Source organism: Spinacia oleracea, chromosome 4 (assembly GCF_020520425.1).
Source record: "Spinacia oleracea cultivar Varoflay chromosome 4, BTI_SOV_V1, whole genome shotgun sequence".
NCBI lineage: Eukaryota > Viridiplantae > Streptophyta > Magnoliopsida > Caryophyllales > Amaranthaceae > Spinacia > Spinacia oleracea.
The window spans coordinates 90774540-90779933 of NC_079490.1; the positions used below are offsets into that span (position 1 = coordinate 90774540).

Genomic DNA, 5394 nt, shown 5'->3' on the forward strand with positions numbered 1-5394 from the left:
ACTGGGGACGGGGTCTCTTGACCAGCATCCACAGGCGGTCAACTTCTGGCCAAAGCTGATGTTTTGGAGCACCTGCCGGCCCGAAGTCGTGAGGGAACTCCACAGTGAGCTTCCTCTTCTGAGTTGGAGGCGGCATCTTGAATTCGGCAGGCAGAGACGCTCCAGTCTCCCCAATCACCGTAGCATCGGTGGAAGCCTTAGGTCGAGACACACCACAGTGACGGGCTTAGGTGACACCACAGTGACGGGCTTAGGTCGAGACACACTCCCAACCTTGTCCAGCGACGCCTTCAGCTCGGCATTTTCAGCAGGCAACACCTCCATGTCGTCATTCAGATTTACAACATCAACCGGCGACTTCATCTCGTCAATCTCTAACGGGACGACCTGCCGGCCCCTATAAAAACTCCAACCATAGACGACTCAGTCTCGTCATCCCATATCTTCTACTTATACTAACGCTAATCATTTACCTTTTAATGTTGTCATTTTCTCAGGATCAGTTGGCATTCTTATTGTCATCATTACATCTTACCGGTTGGTTAAGAGTCGGGAAGTTGTTTTCCTTCCTTTTTTGAAGATTAAACTTATCCTCTCCTTCGAGCTTCTCGGAAGAATTCGAAATGGGTTTGGGGACAATTGTTTGGGAGGTAAAATAACGTCCCCGTGACGTGGCAAGGTGGACCATTCAAGGGTCATATGACAACCATCAAGACAGTAATAAAAGCTACGGCATTGATCAAGGAGAACGGCTAAAGTAAATTAGCGGTTACAAACATTAAAAGCGATGATGGAATCAATGGGCGGTTACAGTTATTTAATGCAAGGCTGAAATCAAGGGGATGTTACAATCATTAAGGCTAGGGGGTTACATGAAATAAATCCTTGGTTTAATGATGGTTTTTATGATTGCAATTGAATTACTCATGTATAAATAGCATGTTATTGTTCATTGTAGACACGGATTCATACACATTCACACTTCATATAATAAACTACTCCTCTCCCCCTTTTTCTGTAAGAGTTTCATATCCTTGTTCTCTCCATCTTTATATTGTCTTGCTTATTCGGATTGTTAGCACCCCCTCCCTCCAACAAATTCAACCCTAGGTAAAATTTGTCCAAAACATTTGATTAGAACTTCTATGATTTATATGTATGTTGTATTCTAATTTTATCATGGAAATAATGGGATAACAAATTTAGATATTTGGAATATCATGTGAGCTTATTTGGTAATTACGTAGTAATGTCCTACTCCAGTACTCCTTACTATAATTGACTGCTAGTCTTGAATAATTAGTAAAATTTGCTATTCCTTATACTATATGTTATGTGCATCTAATATCATATCCTATTGGGTTGGCGCAAAATTCTCCTTTTATGAGATCGTAATTATACTACGTATCAACTATTAAGAAAGGATATTGGCATTGTAATTCTAATGTAGAGTTATATTAGTAGTCAAAGATATGTGGCACCTAAATCTTATTTTTCATTGGCCGAAATCAATAGATATCCTACGTGGTGCTCTAATAATTCAAATAAATTAGAGATCTTATTTTTATTGGGCGAAACTATTAGTAATCCTACGTGGCGCTCTAATAGTTCAGCAAATATGTCTCCTTTATATATATATATATATATATATATATATATATATATATGTATATATATATATATATATATATATATATATATATATATATATAATCAGGATCCGGTGAGAACCACCCCTTAAGATGAGAATTGAGAACTAATCTCAGCCCTTGATAAATTCAATCCAACGACCATTATTTCGCCCGACCAAATAAAAAAATAAGGGTAGATTGGTAATTTCGTCGATTTGAATGACATCCCCTCTTTCCCGATTTTCAGTTTTATTTCTTTCTCTCTCTTCTTCTCGTTTTCTCTCTCTTCCTGCAATTCCTCTCGACCGACTTCATCTTCTTCATGTCTTCAATTTTCGTTGTTCTTGCAATTGCTTAACCTTCTTGCGATTTTATCTCTCTCAAGTCTCGCAGGTATTAATTGAAATTCAGCTATTAATTTTTTCGATTTTTGGATTTATGTTCTGATTTGTATCAAAATTTTGTCGATTTTTTAGGGTTTCAGTTTTGTTTTGGTTGAATTAATGTTTAATTGAACAAGTATTTGTAATGGAATTAATTTATGCTTTTAAATTTTTTGTTACATTGTTTGTGATTATAAAATCTAAATTTGGGGTTTTCAAATGCTGATTTTTTAGCATTCTAGTTTTTAGGGTTTTAATCTGTTTTTTCTTGATTTTTTACATATTTTGTTTTTTATTTACAGAAGATTTTTGGTAAAAAATTTGAATGATCAAATAATATGAAGTAGTTTATGTTGCTACTTCAGTTTTACAAGGTTGAGATGAGAAGAATAGAGTTTGGCTTGTTATTTGTACGTTCTCCTATTTTATCATAGTTTACTTTCATAGATTGCATTGTTTACTTTTCTGAAATTTTTTATCTACTTCGAAAATAAATGAACGACAAATTATGTACTGATATATCTATATTTTCACCTTCCATGAGTAGCCCAAAATTTTTAATTCTTCCTCCTTTGTGTGTTTGTATTGGGATGATTGATTTGCTTTTACTTCGAGCCATGATTTTCAACTGAAAATAGAGTTTTGTTGCCTTGTGGCACCTATGGAATAGGAGAAACATTTTGAGAATATTCTCCTTTTCCCTGCTCCGAAAATGAGAGCTTTATAGATTTTCTTGAGCAGTGTTTTCTCAAGCCTATTATGGTTAAACTCCATGGAGAGTTTTCTTCTCCTTAGCTTGACGTATTTCCTGGATTTGATCATGGTGCTACTCTTAAAATTGGATCATCATCAGTGGAGCTAGCAAGGAATTGGGGAGTTACTGTATTCCACTTTGAGGATGGGAAAGCTGGACCTATATCAGCTTTTCCTGGATATTCTGACATATTGTGGCCACCTTCAGCATGGTTCAATTCAGAATTTTCTTTGTCTTGAAATTGGAAGACTGGAACCCCCTGAAACTTGATATGATATCAGCTTTTCCTGAATTTTCTTTGCTATTCTGCTGCGTTGTTGGTGCTGCAATTCTAATGGGCATTTCAAGCAGGATGTTGCTTGATGCTTAGTGGTTTTATTTGGAGTTGTTTGTGTCATTTTGGCCTTTGTTGGCCAAAGTTGACTTTGTTGTTTTTGTTTGATTCTTGCCGAGCTTTTTCATGTGTCATATCTTGAAGTATATAGCTATTTCAACTGTTTTTTCCTGATGCACCTGCAGTTCCTCTATCTTAGATATAAATTGCTCAACTGTTGTCAAATTACATAAAAGGCATTAGTTTATTGTGTTGGGTTTTGTGAATGATTGGTTACTTGGGGTGGGTTCTATCATAGCAGTAGCTTACGGTACCATTGATCAATGTTTTTGGCATTATGTGTTAGTTGTTCTGGTCAGAGTCAGCTTATTATCAAAGTTAAATTTGTAGCAGGTCAGTTCAGATTTGTTTTGCTTGTTGCTGATGTCTGCTTCTGTTCAGTTCATGGTCAATTTGAGCAATTAGGTTTTAAGAAAATATTTAAGAAAAATAATTACAATTGACGTTTCATTATTGTTTTGTTTACTTTTAGTCTACTTTTAGAGGGAGTTAATCTACTTTTAGAGGGATTTAGTCTACTTTTAGAGGGAGTTAATCTACTTTTAAAGGGATTTAATCTGCTTCTATTTAGTTCATGGATCGTACTTCAACTCATGCCTTATGTTGTTTCAAGCAAGAGCTAATATTGTATATGTGTAGGTTCCCATGCGTGCTTCCATCTGGTCTTGTTCGGCAGACAAAGTGCTGGATTATTCTGCCTTTTCTGTTCTATCTTTTTGTCGCAACCATCACTTGCCTCAAGTGCATGCCATTAATATATTTGTGAATCCCTGTTGTTCGCTATATATGTTCTAGTATTCTGTATTTATTATGTACAATATACGAGCTTGTAGAATAACCACCATCTGATGTCTCTACTACAAAATAACCATCGCCCTTTGAGGTTATCACAGGAGGGCATGGAAGATTGGCAGCCATGATGTAGATAGAAAGAGGAGAAATCTAGATCAATAAAATTATGCTATGGCAAGAGTTGACTTGCGTTGACTTCGTTAAACTAGATCAATAAAATTATGATATGGCAAGAGTTGACTTGCGTTGACTTCATTAAACTAGGTGTTTATTGGCTTGCAGTTTATTTCTAGGGTGATGCTGTTATTTTTGCTTGACTTCCCAATTAAATGGTCTGATTTGTTTTCGTTTGGTGCTTCAGGCCTGCTTAGTTATGTTGGGGATTACAGTATTGTTCAGATTCTCCTCTGTTGCTGCTGTTAAAATTTTGATAGGCTTCAGGGTTATTGTTGAGTAGATCAATCGTTTGCTACTATTTTGTTGCTGCAGTCCTATATATTATCCTCTGGTGTTATTTACTTTTTGTTTAAAAACCTTTACTTTGAATTATTTCGATGGTAAGGTAACACTATCCTACTAGCTCAATTGGTAGAGCATTGTCTTAATGCACAAAAGATGTGGGTTCGAATCCCACGTAGGTTCATCTTTACTTTTTGTATTGTTTTATTTACTTTTAGTTTGAAAACATTTACTTTGGCCTCCATATACTCTAATACTCGGAGTTTCTATGTTGTACAAATACTTTTTAATTTTTTTGATTTACTTTTGAGATTTTTAAATTTACTTTTGAGTTAATATTATTTACTTTTGATTTTTTTAATTTTATGGTCCTCTTGTGTTGTAGCGGTCTGGTTTGCTGGCATATTTCAGCATGCTCTCATTTCAGTTGTGGGTTGTCGCTGCAGTGGGAAGAGTTGTAGTGTAACACCCCGACAATTCCCTTTTTCTAAAATAACCTTTTATAAATATAACTATAGAAAATTATCAAAGTATTATCGCCAGTGTAAAAACGTAATGGCTTATTCAGAATTTTGCAGCGGAAAACAGAAAACTAACTTTTAGGTTTATAAATAATCGATTACATATTAAGTCCCAAAACCAATTAACGGAAATAAGGAAATGCGAATAGTACGACAAATTTCAAATCCAAATTAACAAACCAAATCACTTAACAAAACAAATCTAACTACAAGCTCTCTAATCCCGATCCCAATGATGTATCATCTTCAAACCTGTAGATGGGCAACGCTTATTGATCCTTAGAGACTGCTCACCAAAGATGGGTCATCACAGGATCAATAAGGCATTGCCATGATCAACACACACAAACAAAGCACGTAATCAGCAAAGCTGAGTACTACATACTAAAACAATAATAATCCTAACATGATACTATTAAACGAACAACCCTAACATGATACTAATGAACATAAATAAGGG

The 5394-nt window shown here is 35.4% G+C and overlaps 1 long non-coding RNA gene across 2 annotated transcripts; it reads left to right on the plus strand.

The window, feature by feature from the left end:
- Nucleotides 1-1874: 1874 nt before the first annotated feature.
- On the plus strand, nucleotides 1875-4525 carry LOC110801314 (uncharacterized). Of its 2 annotated transcripts, XR_002536873.2 has the most exons (3): nucleotides 1875-2024; nucleotides 3802-3903; nucleotides 4316-4525. It is a non-coding gene; the product is annotated as an uncharacterized lncRNA (long non-coding RNA). The 2 variants fall into 2 exon arrangements; XR_008918419.1 differs by having other exon boundaries at nucleotides 3802-4525.
- The last annotated feature ends 869 nt before the right edge of the window (nucleotides 4526-5394 follow it).